The sequence below is a fragment of the Anopheles coluzzii genome, chromosome 2 (genome assembly GCF_943734685.1).
Source record: "Anopheles coluzzii chromosome 2, AcolN3, whole genome shotgun sequence".
NCBI lineage: Eukaryota > Metazoa > Arthropoda > Insecta > Diptera > Culicidae > Anopheles > Anopheles coluzzii.
The window spans coordinates 15,883,018-15,902,921 of record NC_064670.1 but is presented as its reverse complement, the minus strand read 5'-3'; the positions used below and the strand labels follow the sequence as shown (position 1 = coordinate 15,902,921).

Sequence of the window (19,904 nt, the reverse complement as noted above, 5' to 3'; positions counted from 1 at the left end):
CTGCTCGGGTGACGGTTAGAAGCAAACTCATCAAACTCTTCACAGATGACTCCAGCTGATCTGTGGTTTTTGTTGCAAACTGGCAAGTGAAGTACGGTGGTGCTCTCCTCCAGCATAAACCAACAGTTTTAGCTGACAGGATAAGTTATCTTTCCGGTGAGGTTGGGTATTAGTCAATCAGACGTAACATCAGTGAGTGTCGCTTGGTTGTGGTGAGGGTGGTTTCTTGCCGCCACAAACATGAGAAGCGAAAATGTTTACCCTTTCCCTGTTAATCTTGTGTTCGCTTAAGGTGGTATTTTATATCGGTTGACACTCAGTTTTGTCATGTCGTGTAAGAATTAACGAATGTCCTTCAACAAAATGGATTCTTTTACTCTCCTTTCTTCCTTTGAAAGTTATTGGAAAATTTACCAAGGATTTCTTAGTAATAATTTTCTAATAGGAGAGCATCTTGGCGTAATGGTAAATAAATGCCTTTTATCAAGCATTACAGTACAACGCTTTGAGATGATTTATTTTCTCTAAAATTCATTGCCATCGTTTCGAAGAATGTCAGAACTTCTTAAGATACGTTCCTCTCCATCAAATGCGGCAACAACTCACCCCAACACTTACAACGCGAACCATCCCAATAGACAAGTTAAAACTATGATACCAGCCATGTTTATGCAGCGGCAAAGAAACATTGCTCCCATCACAGCCAACCATCACAGCTGGAAGTGCTTGCATTGGAAAACATTGCAACACATCTACCCACACGGCCTCTTCCAGCCGCTAGCGAACCACAACAGCGTACCAAGACGTTGAATGACACTTGACACTGTTGGTTATGAAGCTTTAAATTCCCATTCGCTCGTTTCACTTTGGGGCTTTGGTGCCCGTGTCTCCGGGAGGGAGCGGGGGCATGCTACCTCGGGCACTTCTTTCTTATCAAGGGGAAAAAGCTCAACCCTGCTCCTTCGTCGTGGTTAGTTTGAACCATTTCTACTTGTCACCGCAATTGATACTGCTGGCGGGCGCAGCCAAGCGGCTGGGAAGATACAAACTCATTCCCCAAAAATTTTACCCAACCATGCACGTGAAGCAACGTGCTTCTGGCAAACAGTAAGGCCACACGTGATGCGACCACCACCGTCGGGAGGAACTTCCGCTGGGCACAGCGGGTAGTGGGGTTAAGGAAAGTGGAAACGGGTCCAGCAGGTTCTAACGTCGAGAGCACTCGCATAAATTGTGCGATTCCATTTCCCTGCCAGTGGCAGGGCCCGTAAAATATGAGACATTGAAATTCGAACCGAAACGCTCTGCCACCGGTTCGCACCACCGTGACCTGCCTGCCTGCCGGTTCGGTTGTCTCTTTTTGCGATGATTTTATTTTCCCGGTGCCACTCGCTCCCTGTCACCTTTGGCTGGTAGTTCCCTGTGCACCCCAAAACCTCTCGCAGGCAGTGTGTCATCTGTGTGCACGCCCGTTAGCTTCCCCCATCCCGGCAGCAGTGTTCTGTCTCACCGGGCGGTTCCGTCACTTTTGCTCGCTCCAGCGGTGAGTTGGTGGTGCGGGGAAACCCTTGGAACATGAACGCTGCCGTGAAGGCATTGGATTTGTTCCATTTCGGGTGCAACCATCTTCCGACACCCGAGTGTAGAATGTTTGCAATGTTATTCCTTGAGTTGTGTGCCATCGTTTGCGGTTGTCGTGCGGGCCACTGGGAAGCAGGGGAGCAACGCACGACGGCAGCAATCGAAAACGAAGCGACTGAGGCGAAATTTAAGCGGAATATTTTGTGTGTCTCATAAAATAAACCGGCCCCGGGAAGGGTGTGTCTGTGGGACAGGACAGGCAGCAGCAGTTTTGCCCAATTTCTGCCATTCGAGCAAACCCCAATTGGTCCAATGGAGTTTGAATCTCAAATCAGCGCACTCCAAATGTTGTCCTCCTTGATCCTCTCCGGTGCGGTGATGCAATGGGGGGGGGGGGGGGGGAGGAGGAAAAAAATCTGGCAGGAAAACAGTTTCATAACACGCCGGTGGCATCGGGGCAGGATCGTGGTGTGGCAAACCGCTTTGCAGCAGTTTAGTTTAGAGTGGTTTGTGATTATTTGTAGTTGCTTAGCCCGCCTGTTTGTCATCCCAAAGCGCTACTCCGAGTGGTTGCTAGTGTTGAACACACACACAAATAGCATCAGCAACGAAACAAATGCAAACTAGCTTCCCGACAAAACACATACACAGAAAAGGTTTTGTGAGTGCACAAAGTTGACAGCAGCACAATGGCGCTGTTCATAAGAGACCGTAGTAAAGCTCGTGGTGCCCGTGGGAGAATATGTAATTTATTGCATTCAGATAAGCGCCGGTGCAGCGGAGAATTTGTTAATGCAATAAAAATGGCGGAAGGGAGAAGCGCTCTCGGTGAAGCGCTATTAATCATCCGGCTGGTTGACTATTATGATAAAGGTAATTTAGCAGTGAGTGGAGCATAATATTAAGCTGCAACTGCATGGGGCTCTGAAACAAAGAAAAGTACGCAAGTAAATCCTCGGTGTAACATTTCAATCCAAAGGTTTAGCTCGGTTCAGTTGGTTAGGTGCCAGGTTGAAAACATGGAAACAATACTCTATTTTAGATACATTATTAGATAATGAAGCAAGAATTATGATTATTAATGGTGATCAAGTAAAAGAGGATCGTAACTTTTAATTGCTTTCGTTGCTTTCGCGAGTGTACATACAAGATACTAATATTATGCCTCCATTCACCATCTATTTACATCTATTTTCGAACCAAATATTGAGACAGTGTAGTGAAGTGTAGTATGCAAAGATCAGATAAGAAGGTTTGAAATTGTAAAAATAACGTTAAATGTAGTGCAATATCCGATTAATCGATAAGCAGCTAGAAGATTTCATTATTTTATGTGTATTATTTACACTATTATTGTAATCAATGCACTTTTAATGCTGAAATTATCTATCTCAACCATAACGTCAATTGCCTCATTTGAACAGTAAACGAAGATGTTACAAAATAATAATTAAAAACGTTTACATATTTATTCCACCCACCTCGCTAGAAACATTTTTCATCAAAAACCCATTTACACCAGCATTAAAAGCATGAGCATGTTGTGAAATCATCCTATCCAGTCCGAATACAAATCAATGATAGCAAAACCACACAAGCCTAACAGCAAACCATAGCCCACTGTACCGGTTGCCACAATAGTACGCTCTTTAATGAATTCAAACGCCCGCGATGAAAGTATAAAACAAAAGCATTCAAACAAAACAAACCATCTTGTGCCGTTGCGCCCCACCGGCGCGATACGCAAGCAGGCGGTGCTGAATTATTATGAGTTCATTATGCCATCCAGCCCCGTGGGCCCCGGGCGGGAAAGGTAATCCTGCCACGACGCTGGACCTTTTCCAACTGGCCATCGTCGGCACGGTGCTGGAAGCGACGGGCAGGCTCCGGATTGTCAACGGCCACGCGAAACGTAATAATGGATTGAGCACGGTAATTTGCTTTCCTATGGCCGGGTGGAATATTCCAGCACGAGCGCACGAGTGCGTCCCAGGGGCGGCTGAAGCACCGGACACACTGCCACGGTCCGGCCGACCGAAAACCGGCCAAGCCGCTTCGGGGCCTGTGTCGGGACCTTGGAAGCGACCAGGCGCGCTGCTGTCCCTCGTGGGTTTTGGGCTAGGCTGGAAAAATGTTTCGCTTTCATTAAATTCTAATTTATTATTCATTCAATGTTTCAATCAATAGCGTTCGCAAGATTCGCTTGCGGCACTCGGTAGGGCGAATGTGGGTGAAGGAAAATACCTGCAAGCGAGCGGTTACTCTGGCCGGCCGGCGAGCGCAACTCCACGATGAGATCCACGGCACAGGGCCAAACGGTGCACCGCAGCAGTAGCTCCAAACCGCTTCAAACCCCGCCAGGAGTGGGCGCTCACTTTTTATTTATGATTGCCGTGCCCCGGCCATCGGCGAACGTCAAAATCATTCGCACGGAAACGGGCCCGGACGGACAGTGAAACACGGCAATGATAACGAAATCAAGCGACGGTTGTGCGTGCAAGACTGTCCACTGTGATGGTTCAGTTCAGTGGTGCAGGTGCGGGGCCTGAATGGTGGGTGAGGATCGTTTATGCGGTGGTCTGGTTTTGATTCGGCCGCCCCAAATTGTGCCCTTCATCTGCACCTTCTACCAACACTGGAAACCTTTTTTTCCACCGAAAACGTAGCTGCGTTACGTTTGGTAGTCGTTTTGCTCTATGTTTCTGCTTGGACAAAATTTTGATGTGCCGTTCGGTCTTTTTTTGTGTGCTCATTTTCTTCGCTTTTCTCATTTTGCCCCTCCCCATCCTTCACTGCCAATTTTATGCTGTTCAATTACGTGGAGGCTTCTGAGAAAAAAGTCCCAACCGTCGCATCTGATGAGATGGTGTAAATGGGACCAATCTTCTTTTCCGTTCTGTATCAAGCACTGCTCGCGCCTTCTTTGCCTGCCTACCCTTCCCTTCGGCACCGTGGTAGCAGGCACAGTAGCAATTCAATTTCTAATTTACCCCCGTTGCTAGCCCGAACATTAGGGGGGAAGCACACTGCGGGCCCCACTGATGCCTTGGCAACGTTTAGCTCGTGCAACCAATCAATCGTACTTTTGCGTGGTAATTGTTTTCCCGAGAAAACGAAACCTGTCCAAGTGAAAAGTGAAAAGGCCTGGTGGTGCCTTTCGGAGGGTTTTTTTTGCCATTTTGCCCTGCTCACGGTTGTTTGACCCACATAATTATAGATATGCTTTTAGAGATTAAATGTGGAGTGGGTATCCGCAGCATCCGACGGCAAAGATTGCTCTTTGACTAATTAGTAATGTCAGAAACGGGTAATGGCAATGGTCTTCCAGCAATGTTTCGCACTTTCTAGCACCGTTGAGTAGCAAGCAGAGAAGCATTGTTAATTTTTAATAGAACATTATTTTAATGCATTTTTTAAATATTTCGCCAATGTCTTTAAAATTATTGCTAACATAACACTACCGCGATTAGATATTGACTTAAATCTACGACGGAACGAACTGATACGGGTGTAGCAGACCATCCGACTCATGTATCAATTTGATTGAGCTTTGAGCTTTCGAACCATTACAAGCAATATAACATATTACAAGAAGAAAAAAGGATACACACACCCACGAAGTTTCCTTAACAAATGCAAACAAACGTTTTACAACTGTTGACGATACTTTCAATGACAAAAGGTTGTCCTTTTTGTTTAGTTGGCAGATTTGTTAGTTTGGCGAAAGTTGCTTGTGCGGTCTACTGCAGAACAACTTGACAATATAAAACAATTGCCAATGCTGATAAATCCCAAATCAACATTTGATCGCTGTCTTGGCCATAGTGGCTTTTAAAAGTGGAGTTGAAAAACTAACGATGGCTCTTTTAAACGTTTACTAATAACTCATGATCCTTAATCAAGGTGAAAGCGGGTTGGCTTGATGATGGCTTGATATTGGAAGAAGTAATGGGTATATTCATTGCAAAAAATGCTACAATTTTTAGCATTTTCTTCCAAACGAAACTAACCAATAAAAACGTGGGTAGTTTGACATTTTATATTTATTCTTCCATTCTTGTATCCAACGGTATGACACGGTAGCTAGGAATTGATGTGGAAGGATGCCTATTAACACGCCAACAAAAAACTATGCTTGATACTCACCGCCAAGGATGAGCACACTTTTACTCCAGCACGTTGTTTACCTATCCAAGCGTTCGCAAGATTGAGTTCCACAAACAATTTTGAGATCAATCTCGCTCCCTCCGGAAAGCCACCCGGATGAGCAACAGCTTTTGCAGCCATATCGTTAAAATCTCCCTCGCGGCCCTCACCACCCTTAACCCCCTATTATCCAGCGGGCTGCAGGAAACCGTGATGCAAGTGGAGAGAAATTCAGTTCCCAGTCAAATTTACAGCGTAATCGCGTTAAGTAGTTGCGTTGCGCTTCGGCAATAAAGTGGTAAAATTTGCCTCCCTCCTTGAGCGCCGTGCGCGTGTAACTTTGTTAAGAAATCTCATTAGCACCGCTGCTCATGGCTTACGGCTGGAAGATGTTTCCAATCTGCCAGCGCGCCTAGACGAAGTGTGCGAAGAGCAGCGGGGCAGAACCGGGTCGCAAATACGCCCCGCGCAAATGTAGTGCCACCGAAGAAGTACGTGAGACGGCGCTACAAAAGTAGTGTGTGCGCTCTAGTTGGGAAAGTTCCGCCGTCCCACTGACGGTGAGCGCATCGTGTCATCGGGGCTGATGTGTTTAGCATTACCCCCTTCGAGGGTTAGTGTTCGGTGTTTGGAACGAAAGCTGAAACAAGCTAAGTGATTTGGAGTAAGTAATTTATTTACCGGTGTGAAAATAGAGTTTTTTTTTGTGTATGCATTTCTCCGTACCCCTTTTACGGGCTCGAGCGGGTAACAGCGATTAAAGTTTTCTCATAAGCAAGTCGTCTAATCCGGGGCATAAAGAACGTACGCATGTTCGCAATTGCTATTTAATAACCCACTTTATAGTGTGCACCAGCTGCATACGGGATGCACTCCATTGCGCGCGCACACTCTGTACGGCCAAAGTTTATGAATACATTCTACACAAAAAACGACATAGAGAACCCTAGAAGCCAGAATAGTTCCGCACGTTCCGCTTCTCGTACAATCACGCAACTAATAATGGCCACTTGTTTGTCTAACTTTGAGCTGAGCAATCGTTTTCAATTAGGTTTTTGGTTTTTGAACAATAAATAGTCCAATTTGTTTGGTAGTGACTGTTGGTGGCAACGAAACGAGCTCTCGTCCGTTTGCACTAAATTATCTACAACTGCTGCGGAAGTAAAAAGGAAAAAAAGAACTGCCCTTGATGCGTTGATTCGTGTTTCTTTTGTTGGACCAGCTTGCCAGCACGGAAGCACCTATGCGCAGGCGAGTTTTGGTATGAAAAATGATTTCATTTGAACCAACTAAAAACTCGGCTTGGCCAGTAAAGGCAAGCTAAAACTCTAATGAATTGCATTTCGAAGCAAGCGCCCTCTCGGGGAAGCAATAAAAATGAGGTCAATTTTGGAAATGGATCGCAACGCAGGAAATGAAATGTGATTTCTCTTCGCATCCGAATCGCATTAGTTTGGTTTGCTTCTTTTTGTTCGAATTATTGATTACAACTGAAACTATTTTAGATCAAATATCATTCTGCTCGTCTCTTTGTGGTCAGGCTTATTGTTCAAACACGATTGAGCCTAACTTCGTCTATTAATGCTCAAGTTTTCGTTCATAGGAACTCTCATAACAGCAACCGCTCATTTACTCTCTAAGTGTTGTTGATTTAGCGTTATTGAGCGGAATCGTTCAACCGGACGGGAGGACACCCGTGCTGGGTATTTGTTTAATTAATGAGATATAATTTAGTCGCAAAATCCAACGACACGTCCGCCCGCCGTACAAGAGCGCGTTCTAGAGGGATAGGATTGCTGTATCTCACCACCGAGCGTACACAAATAATGATCGATCGTACGAACGTGCTGATCTGCATCTGCCAGGTGAATGATGGACGATTTACACTCCGCAACACTCCATCGGCAATGCTGGGCAGGGTGATGTAAACATTACACGTTGCGTTAAAAATGTGTTCAAATAATGCGTACATCCATGTTTGATGTGAGAAACATGAAAGCAAAAGCTAATCAATAAGCAATTGCCGGTAAAGCAGCGGCCACACTCTATCGCTAGAATAGAATGGTAAGTGCGTCTGGGTGGCCCTCGATTACGGACAAGAACGCAGGCAGAACGAGATACTCCAGTCCAGGAAGGTAACATCATTTGGTGCAACCATGGCCACCACTGCCCTAGGTACTGCATCCTGTCCCGTGATGGGAATGGCACTCGTCTTTCTGTTCGCTCTGGCAATGCAGTAGTAAAGCAACCGTAACGCACACCGGAACGTTCGGAGAAGACTGTTTGCTGACTGTTGGCCTAGGTTCAGGTTGCTGAAACATTTGCCTAATGCTAGAAGGTTGAACTCGATAGACACACACACACACTCACACACATTACGGGGTCATAATTCAATGCCGGCGGATGGGGCGAATGTTGAGGAGAGCGAGGCGGCCCCGTGTATCGAGAATGCTTGACAGTCGAACGTAATTATTGGACGATAAATTATTCAACCAAACATTTCCCAGCAACGTTCCCGGGCACAGATGAACCGCTACGGAGCAGTGCCGGAGCCGCCCGAGCAGGCCACTCGATTTTCAATTCCCTGTCGGAAAGCCTGCCGGATAAAAGCGATAATAATTCGACTTAGCATAACTTCTCGCACGACTAGCAAAGCTCCAGTGGTGTGGCCGGTAGTGGGGACGCGGTGGCTTTTAGATACGCTGGGCACGGGCCAGCGGTTGCGGAAAAGCATACAGCTCATGTTTCAGGTGGAGTTTTTGAGAACACACACACACACATACACACATGAGGTCCTGCTGTCCTATCCGTTGGCAGCGGAGCGTATCCGTCCTGCCAGTTGTGAACGTGTGCAGTAAGGAACGTTGCTGTGCGACACAAGTTTCGTTGCCAGTAATGTGTAACACAGTTTGCACAAACTTTTAGTTCAGCATGACCGAAAGGGTATTACTATGCAATGGGTACACCATTTCGAGGATGTCGTGTACGATGGCCTACACATGCAAACATGAAAGCCCGTTTTCTTAGTAGTAAAAACACTCAAGCATAATAGTTAGGAAAGGAAAGTTTCGTATCGGTACAAGTGTTACAGTTATGGCTGGTTTTCCGAGGAAAATTTGATATTTTGTTTAAAAAAAAGTGCAATTATCATTAGTACTAGTACTATCTGTAAGTTATTACTAGTTAACTCCTTTAAAGTGATTGCTGGGAACGACAAACCTTCGTTCTACCAGTAACGGCTCTCCGAACTTATTGTTGAGAATGTTCGTTGAAATTATGATTCATGCTGGTTTCTTGGCTGTACGAAATTTGCCTAACGAAAAACCATTTAATATGTTAAAATAAACATATTCCAAGTAGCACAAAATCAACGTTTTAATCTTCAGGTTAACTGTGCGCAATCAATAGAATCTTTTACATAAATGACATTTGTATGAACTGTACAGCACAATTCAGCATTCGCCCAACAAGCTCAACCTGTATGAAATATTATAAATTATACTATAATTAAAATTCGCTAGAACAGCACAAAACTGGTTCAAAGTACCACCAGTTACTGTTTTATTTTCCCGCAATTTGCACAATACTTCTTCGCTTGGTTGATTTTGTATGCCAATGTTTTCATTTTTGGTACCAGCAAAGCGATATCAAAAGTCGCCGTAAATATTTATGATCAACGGTCAACCATTCTTCTGTTTGAAGTGCAGTTTCGAACGATAGCATTTTCGTTTGATTTTGATGCGGCTGAAAAGAATGGTGTTAACTTTTACGCAGCGCCTAGCAGCAATTGTGCATAGCCAACTTGCACGCTGCGCGATATAATCTAATCCACGCTTGGTGTAGACATTTCTATGCGTGCTGAAAACGGAATGAAGAATTCCACAAGAAGTAGAATGAGATGGCATAATATAAATAAGGCAAAATGTGTCCTTTGGAGTTATGTTCACTGTGAGGCAAGAGAGAGAGAGAGAGAGAGAGAGAGAGAGAGAGAGAGAGAGAGAGAGAGAGAGAGAGGGACAAAAGGTGGAAGCTTTACGGTTTGCGTTCCGTTTGCTGTGGAGAGCGATAAAACGATTTACACTTTTATAAATTGCGTCCATTAATCTGTGGAATACCGGAAACCGGCAAAGCAAAGTGGAATGTGCTTTGTGCTATTCATTCACTGCCTCTTTTAAGGGTGAAGCTTCCAGATTTAGGGGATGGAAGCGAAGGGGTCGTAAAGCGACCGGGAATCAGCACGCTCAGCAACCCGCAGAGAAACTACCTCAGAACAGCCTGACTGTTCTCCTTCCTTCTCCTCCCCCTCCCCTCCCCAAACGTACCGACAACGATCAGCATCGCTCAGCGCAATCGCTGCTCTGCCCAATGCTTCCCTTTGCGCTCGAGTCGACCGCAGAAATTCGCTATGCAAAACTGTACACCGTAGCCAGTAATCTGCCGAGTAGGGTGAAGCATTCAGAGCTGGCAAAGGGTACAGGGTAAAGGTGGGGCAAAAGGCATTGACGTTGCGCATACTCCACCACACCCTCCCCGCGCCAGTCGCATTTGTCATTGAAGGACACCTTTTTCGACACCTCGAGTCACCTCAACACATTCTCTCACGGTCGAGCGTAGAAACGGGGGCAATACGCCGTCTTCCTGGTGCTGGTGGCGACGGGCTAGAGCGTTTGAAAGTGAAGCAAAAGTAACTTACTGCGCAGCGGAAAAGGTTGAACAATTTGTAGAGCGAACCGAATGTTCCGCAGGGGGAGGGTTTGCTGGGGGTCGCGGTATCATTCCGGCACTGCTTCTTATCTTGCATCAAAGCCCCGAAATGCTTGGGAATGTAAGAAAAGGATGTACCCATTTGTGCAAAGTGTTAAAATGTAGGATTAAGAGGAATTTCCCTCGCGCCAAAGTGTGTACGCCTGGTGTATGGCTTAAGTCTGGTATCTATTTTGGCACCATGCCTCTAGGGTAGGGTAGGGTGGGTCGCTTTCTTTTGATAGCAGAAACTTAAGGGATTTGTGAGGGAGCTACGCTCAGGATCGGCTGGCCTGGGATGCTTTTGTGTGAGGAAACTGTATCCCAGCAGGAAGGAAGCGTCTGATTACTTTTGTGAAGACAAACTAGTAGCAAGTAGTCAGTGTACACCAGGAAGGGGCAACACATCGCAAAATTAATAAGAACATTTTCAGCTCATGTAGTTATAAAAGGCTGACTCCGACTTTCAATGGAGATAAATTATATTGAAAGAAAAGATTTTTTTAATGAATGTCGACAACATGCACTTGATACAATTGAAATATATGGTACAAGTTAATGAAAAGGGATTTTTCACCTACATAAGTTACTCACCATTAACCTCCCATTTCGTTGCGTTCAACATAACAAACAAAAACGTAACTGCCTGCCTCAAGCTCGCAAATAATCAAGATGGTATTAATTTAAACGTCTCCCTTTTGTTTCCTTTTTCACACCCAACGGCGCTATTAACTTCATAACGCGATGAACTGTTTTTTGTTTGTGTTTTTGGCTAGATGAAGCGAAAGGACGCAAAATGGGATACCGGAAAACCTTGCTTTCAACCTCATCACGCTGTCCCCGTTGCAAACACGGCACTAACCACCGGGAGGGAAAAAGGTCCAAAACAACCCACCGTTGTTGTGCGAGCTGCAAATCATGTAGCTGGCATGCAACAGTTAGCAACCGGACAAGGTTAAACATGACGGCGGCGCGGGTACTACTGCTGCTCACTTGTCACAATCCTGATCCTGAGCAAGAACGAATGAATGCTCAAGGACACCTGCTTGTGATGGACTGTTTTTTATTTGTTGTTGCTGTTTGTTTCGTTTTTGGCTGTATGAGTGTTTACAGTGGTCAGTACAATGGTGACACCGTACCACTTCCGGCGGAAATTCAGCTTCCGGGCCGGTTTTACGTATGCCGTGCACTACCGAAAGCGGTTCGCACCGTATCGAGCCTTAAAGCTGGTTGGTAAAATTAAGCAAGAAAAGTTTCTTAAACCAGTCTGGACATGCAGTGTTTGTGTATTCTTTTGTGTAAACTTTTCCATTCCATTCCCTTCTCACACCCTACATCGTGCATGAACTATGTTCATAAGAATAACTCGATGCAGAACACGTGTACTGTCCTCCGCATTCCAAATCCGAGTGGGGGAGTAGATCTTGGAAGGAACGGAACAACTAAACAAAATAAACAATTCTGTCCCAAACATTCCACAACAATTTTGAATGGGCAGAATTCTCGGAACACGCGCGCCATCCCAGCTTCCCTTTGCGGGAAAGCAAGAACGGCGCATTCCCCTTTCTAAGCGGGTACGGCCAACCCGTCGAGGGTCGTTTGCGACGGTGTTGCGAAGAAAACATTCTTGAAGGATTAGCAAACATTTTGCCCGACCCGACGGAGCCGGATTAGCGTCCCCGTCTGCCACCTTCGCACCAACGTGCCACGCCGGCCACTAACGCTATTTTGTCATCATTACAGTGTGAGTCCGTTGGCCGGGCCAAAAAGGTCGCTTAGGCCCGCGCGGTGTCACTCATGTATCTTCATAATGGGGACCGAAAAAGCTAACAACATGGCGAACCGGCAAACGCATGCCACCCTGTAACAAGGCGACAACTTACCATTCGTCTCCCGGCGTCCCAATTTGGCCCAGTTTGGCCCAGCTACATCGAGCGGAACGATCCCGGCCGAGTCCTGCCGGACGTAGCGCACTGGCAGAGGATTAACCATTTTTATTTGCATTTATTAACTGGTCCACAATTTCCCAACAACCGTTAATTTACATTAGCCGGGTGTGAATTAGGGAAAAGGAACTGATGGCTGGCGCTGCCTGGCCGCAAGATGGACCGTTCCGTTTGACCCGATAACACAGTGTCTCACTATATTGGCTGATATATGGGGTGAACCGTTCACCCGACGCCCGGGACGCTACGAACGGCCGAGGCACTGGGAGTTAGGCACTACACCGACGACACATGACTGCAACCGCGAAAGACATTTGTGGGCTGGTTAAGAGGCTAGGAATAAATATATCTTGATTATTGACGGGCTTCAAGCTTAAAGAAAAGCCGTCGCTGGTGGCGGTACGTGGGGGTTTGGGTAGTGCATCATCCCATTGGTCGAAGTTGGTTGCCGTTTGCCGCTAACATTGATACATGAGTATTGATAAAAATCGTGCACTTTTGCTGGTGCCACTAACTCATGGTAACGCTGGCGTGAGGATGTGTTTGTTTCGGGCAGTAGTGTGTAAGGGCCATTAAATTTATCACTCCAGCGTGGCAAACAATTTATCTTGTTTAATGTGAGAATGTTGCTTAGCTGCTAAGCTGAACTTGAAAATTGATAAATAGATGCTTTTGGATCTGACGCAGAGAAAAAAACAACTTTAAATTAATTGTTTGATATATAGCAAACAAAGCTAAATCTTCCGAATCAAAATTGAAATAAGTGTTCACTTTAACGTTGATTGGAAGCATTTTGATAATTTCATTCAAATTATTTTCTCTTTGGCCTGCACAATATGCTTCACTTCGTGTATAAATCTGCATATTGTGTTTTTCGAAGAAATCCGGTTTTTTGAAGACGGTTTAAAAGAAAAATCAGATAGCCTTAATGCCATTCAGAGCACAAAGCAAAACGCATGCTTCAGCTACTAGCTGCACTCCAATTCAATCATCGACAGCAGCCCACGGAGTTTTCAATTCATCGACTCGACATTTCAGCTGAAAAATGAATGCCAACAAAGATGTTTTATGATTATTCCTCGAAAAAATTCTACCCCGCAACGAGTCCCATGCGCAGATTTTGCTTCCATTGCTCGCCCGAACCTCGAACCACATGTAATGTACAGAGCAGATTGATTCAGTGCACGAAACCGTAAGCATCGGGCAGAGCATCGCAGTATGGTTGTACGACTATGTTTTTCTTTTTTTTTTTTTTGCTCCCTCCCAGCGTCCAGCAGGAGCTTGGATGGAGTTTGATTTATTCTGCATAATCAGCATGGTCGTAAATATTTCTACTTGAAGGCAAGCAACAGCGCGAACCGGACCGCCGGCACGCTTCGACGGGTCGACCGTTGTACCGACCCGGTGCAAGGGAATCCCGGGCACAGTGGACCGGTTTCAGCTTAGTCAGGATTTTATTTGACGTGAGTGTTGTTGTACTCTTCACCCTTCTCTCCTTCTCTTTTTCTCTCTCTCTCTCTCTCTCTCTCTCTCTCTGTGTTTCTCGGTACCACATGCTGCTAGGCAGCGGGATTAGCTCCTGGCACAGCGCTGCGGGGGCAGAAAAGGGTCCGGAAATGAACCCCGGGTCAGATGATTGGACAGTTCGGGTCCGAAGCAGGAAGCAATCACTGAAAAAAGGTTGCCCGAACATCGCCTCGCTGCTGCTTCCACCTTCCACCTTCGCTCTTTCTACCTTTTGTTTATTTTCTACGCAACCTACGCGTATGCTTTTCCGTGTCAATGTTGTGCTGATCATTTTTATGTGGCAGCGCGGCAGTGAAACAGAACCCGAATACGAATTTTGATTGGTTTAGCGGAACAGATTGATGATGAAATGTGGGCATCTGGGAGGAGGGGGGGGGGGGGTGCTGGTTGGTTCGCCGTTTCGTCGAGCCGGTCGCGGCAGTGATTGACAAAAATTCATCGAAACTCGTGCCCAACATGTATTGTGATGGGATTTTAATCGGATGTAACACAACGGAACGCTCAGGAAGGGCAACGCAATTTCATTTGTCTGTGTGTGGTTGTGTTTCTGTGATAGTGAAATGTAATTGATACATTGTTGGAGGACTGAATGGCATTATTTGATGGGCTCCCTCAAGCCTGCATCCATTAGCATATTAAATTAAACTTTATGTATGATATATAAAAAAAAAAACATTTGCACTGGGACGCTCGTTGTCTAAAATAATGAGTATTAATGTTACGTACTCGTTCGTATTGGACATCCAACTTCTCAAAACTCATCGTCGTTATCATCAGCAGCACTTGCGGGGAATTGATTTTAACTCGACTTTCATATTTACTATTCCACGCTCCTGCAACTGCAACTGCGATTGTGATTTTCAATACACCTCATGTGGCAAGGTACTTTGTTTACATTGCACTCAAACCCCATTCGTGCAGGTGCATGTTTTGTTAATCATGGATGCGTTGTAAAATTCATTTAATTTTCCCACCCAGTAGAGTGACGCGAAATGAAAATGACAATTTTTGCATTTATCCACTACCGTGTGTTTTAGCCATTCGCACGAAGACAATATTTGCGGACAGATTTTCACGGATGGCTTAACCACCGTAACCATTTCAAATGTGTTGTTTGTGTTTTACAGCGGGCACCGCTCCCACCGTCGATGCAGGATCATGAAATGCTTTAATTTTGTGTGTTTCTGTGTTCGCTTCGCCCTTTAAGTTTTACGTTTAGAGCTCCGTTTTGCCACACGCAATCGAACGCGCGAAGCGAATCGATCCATGAAACGACCGTGCCATTGGTTTGTGGAGAAAAATCATCTCACTAAAGCAAATGGCTGCATGGGGCAAAAGTACATTCACGCTGTCGTCTTGCGAAACGGGCGCAAGACAGTGGACGTGGTCTGTTGGGTTTAATGTGTAAATGTGGTTTCACACTTTGCCCCGGAATCGAATCGATTTGCTACTCTCGTGCCTCCCTTCGTTCGTGCTCGGGGTTTGTGGTTCGAACGACCGTGGCACGTTGTTCCGAAACGAAAAGTCTCGAACCAAAAGGAGGGGTTGTGGAATCGTTTCCTTTTGGTGAGCAGGTTTAGCGCCGTTTGTTCTGGCCGTTTTCTTTTCCGAACGTTCTTCGAGTTTCAACTAAACGGTTCGGCACTAACGCAATGAGCACATCGAATTCATTACTACTGCCAGCACGGTAGGATAGCTGCCATCGAGCGTGTGTGTGTGTGTGTGTGTGTGTGTGTGTGTGTGTGTGTGTGTGAGAGAGAGAGAGAGACGAAGGGCTCTCCGGGCGGCGTGGAAGTGATGTAGCATAAACGAGCTGACCGGACCCGCATCGCTAAACTCGAGGGTACGGACTGGCGGAACCGGGAACAGGGGGAGACAAAAGGTGGCGGGCCAGTACAGGATTGCGGTTGATTTGATCAATGATACGTTTCAGCGATTTTCCACCAACCGCTGCCAGCGAATGGAAAAGCATAATTAACGATTATTGCCTCCAATCCGGTGTGCTTTAGTGTGCCCAAAGATTGGATTTTTTGCCATCCTCACTTTCTTTCTTTCTCTCTCCCTCTCTCTTTCTATCTTTCTTTTTCTGATTTTTCTCTCTCTCTTTCTCTATTAGAGATGGGTAACGAGAGAAGATGCTTTTTTTATTCATTGCAAAAAGAAACTTACACACAGCACGAGATCTTTCGATTACCGAAAGCCAGCGAAGCAGAGAACTCGAAGAAGCTTTAATTGTGCAACCAGGAGTGAATCAAAATTTAGGTGAATCATATCGATAAAAATAAAATGTAGTTCTGAGCGACATCTTTATGAGCGGTGGTGTGAATGTGTTGGCGCTATGGGTGCAACATTAACGAGCTTAATGAAAGTGTGCGTTGAAAAATGAGATATTACCCATTGAATGGCATTGTCAATCGCAGATCTGTCACTTTTTTGTACCCAGTATAGGGCAACGAAGCGGTAATTGAAGTTTAATGCGGATGTACTGCATTGTACAAAGGGTAATTAAACTGTGACTGCAGTAAATAATGCTACCAAGCCATTAATTACAACAGATACTATCATGGAGGCAGATTACTTTGAATGAAACCACAATTAGTTGGGTTTGTTTTTCAAGGAAGGAAGGGTTCCACTGTTTGCAATTTATATTGATACAAGTGCTGTAATCACACAGCACAAAATTTGTACAACGTGATATTTTTTTATATTCCAACGTTCAGACTAAATGCTAAACCAAAAAATAATTTAGAACAAAACGATCCAACGCGGTCGTGTATATGGAGGCGCCTAGTATTTCGTAACGATTGGAAAGTAACGTATTAGCCTGTTAAAATTGACATCAGCATGGATACTTCAATGTAAGTAATGTATATCGAATCTTTATTCATTGTGTTTTTGCTATCTTAACATGATATTGTCTCATCAATTGAGCAAAAATCATTTTGAGCTGAATCTTTTTTGCAGAAATTCATAAGTAGTATAAATCTTGTGAGTATAACTCAATGATACGGCCAACTATGTCGTTCTTACAAGATTTTTTTTATTTATTAGGATAGTAGGGTTTAAATTTAACTCATATACTTTCGTTTTATTAAGAGTAGCTAGAATGTTGGTGGGCTGAGCACATAATTATTCTTAAAATTCAGCATAATTGAAATGTAAGGGTAATTTCTACTGAACGTCAAACCTCATGCCTCATTGATGATTCTCAATAATCTTTACGAAAAAAACGCTTGTATAATTAAAAGCATTTTTATAAGCGAGTGAGTGTATTTTGTTTGTCTTTTGAAATTTTGCTGAACGGAACTTAGCAAATAGTTCCTTAATTTTACGAGCTTTAAAGAAACTATTTTGAAGAGCGGGGATGAACTGTCATTCGTCTACTTAGATTGTAACTGGCTTTTTTGCTTATTTTCAATTCGCTATTATTCTTTAAATTATAATTATGTGATGAAATTATGTTATACCCTTCCTTCCTCTAGTGATATACATGTGTTTGAAATATTTGTCCATTTGCAGTTTTCCCTTCAATGTAGCGCAAATCAAACGTTTCATCACAAATCAAACACACGCCAGCGAACGCACAGGACCGCTAAATAAATCCAGCAGTAAACCACCGTGGGGTAGCTTTTATCCACTTTGGCGACTATTACCAGCGAATGTCATGGAATGGGAAGGGAGAGGGGAGATTATTCTTTCCGAAAAGTTATCACTGTAAATAAACATAAAAATTTATACGTATTAAACAGGCAAGCACCGCCAGCTGCTGCCCAGGAAACGGCTCTACCGGGCAAAGCCCGTGCCTCGTTCTAAAATACCGGGCGGCTCCATTGAGCCATAAAAGAGAGTTCGTCTTAAACCATGCACACAAGCACACATAACCACAGTACCACCAGCAGCAAGGCGTACGCTTCACTGCACACACGGAGCAGCGCTGCTGTGCGCTTAAAGTGCGCTTCAATTGATTGAAGCCAGGCCCAACCGTTCTTCGCATGCAAAAGTTTGTGTAAAACAACACATATATCATGCCTGCCGGTGCGGTGCAGAATGTGATTGTGTTTGTGTACGTGATGTTTGTGTGTGTGTATGCAGAGGTGCAAAGTTTGTCGGATTGTGATTATTTGACAAGAAGCGGGAGGCAGGCGCAAGTAATCAGCCTAGACCGATAAAGTCAAAAAGTTTATTTTCCCCTCGCCCTACGAAACTCCAACGGAGCGGGGTGCTTCGGGGAGTTTGGCCGTACGGGTGTGAGTGCGTGGTTTGAAGTAAAACCCGCCAGTACAACAACAATTCCCATTTTATGTCAATCATCAAACGACGCTTTTGACGACGAAACAGGCGACAGTGAGGGTTTTTCCCCTCGCCCCGTTTCCACGTCATGCGGCTAAATGCTGGCAGGATGATCTGGCGTGAGGGGCGAGCGAAGTGAGCGCGGGTGAAAATAAAACCGGATATTTGCATTGGATTTTTGTTTCTTCTTTTAGCCGTCACAATTTTCCTCATTTCACGCGTCTCCCTGGCAGCCCCAGGTCAAGGGGAGAGGGAGCCGTGGATGTCGCTTGCATAAGAGGGGGAAAACAGAGCCAAGATTTTGATGGCTTATTCAATTTCTTTTACCGGAATGTATGGAAATACCGGGTATTCTGGGGCCGGGTATTCGATTTTCCGTTTATCCGCATTTCGCTTCAAAGCGAGCGCGGGAAAACGTGAGGACGAAATGTGGTGGCATTTCGAGCCACGCTGATCATTTGCATGCAGCATTGTGATGAGCCCGGTTGTGTAGCCCGGGTGGAGCCGCGCAGGGGCAGCAAAAGGGAGGACCGAATACGGATCCGTTTGGTATTTTAATATTGATACGCAACGCAAACATCAGCACCGTTCACTTGGTGGATCATATATCAGGCCGAATGTTGGGCCTGAGTTGCTGGGCTGGAGAACATTTCGCTGCCTGCCGCACACTGAACGGGTGCGTTGTTTATTTAGGCAGGTCTGTGTCGGGGTGAAGTGCCCCGTTTTGCAGGGACGGTGGGAGATACAGCCTGCCGTGCAAATACAGCGTTAATGGGAAGGAAGGTCGTAGCTTCCCGGACCCATTCCGAGCGGTGAGAACGAGCAGTGGGCGGAACACTCGTCGGTGGAGGGTTTTCGCAACGATGGTTTGATAATTCACTGCTCTCTTAATGCAAATCTTTTATTTGCTTTGCGTACACTTACACCATGGGTGTATTCTTTGCCGGATCAATTAGAAGAGGAGAGTGGTTTGCAACCGGTGCTGAGCGACCGAGCAAAGTTGAATAATCAAAGTGAATGATTTTATGTATCGGAATAAATTAATACATGAAGTAGGCTGGTGTTGATTAATAATTACACACGCGCCGACTGGTAAATATGATTTAGAACTGTCTGCACTCCATGTATTTTCTTAGTAAATATTGAATTTTCTATCTGCGCAGACCGTAACGTCCTAAGCAAATAAATCGCACTGTTTTCTTCTGCATGAAATACCATGAGAAAGTCATACTTCAATAACACTTCACACAAATCAATGTAATATAGCAATAAAAAGATTTGATTTTACGCGTCAAATCGAATTTGGCCATCCTGATTCGGAAGCTGCATTTGGACGCTTAAGCATTGATTTACAAAAGTTGTTTTTTTTTCTGTCACATAATTTACCTAAGCAGTCATCTTGCCCCGGTGAAGGCTGTCTTAGACTGATTTTTGTAATCTTTTTTCTATTGATTTTTTTTTTCTTTTTATTTATTTCAAGTGCTTTAAGTGGGCAGTGATGAACCAGAACTGAATTAATTTAGTACGGTCTTATAAGATCCGATGATTTTTTTTTGGCATAGATCATTGGGCGGTCCCCAGACTTATATATAACAACAACACAAAAGAAAAGTTATTCCCTTCTCTATTTTAAGCCAGAAAGCTAAAATTTTCGGCCTTTCGTTCCGCTGA

The 19,904-nt window shown here is 44.9% G+C and overlaps 1 protein-coding gene across 6 annotated transcripts in view; it reads right to left on the bottom strand.

Annotated features, from left to right (window-relative positions):
* LOC120948803 (serine-rich adhesin for platelets-like) overlaps nt 1-19,904 on the bottom strand; it is a 188,658-nt gene that overhangs the window by 53,960 nt on the left and 114,794 nt on the right. The gene's annotated exons all lie outside the window — the stretch shown is intronic.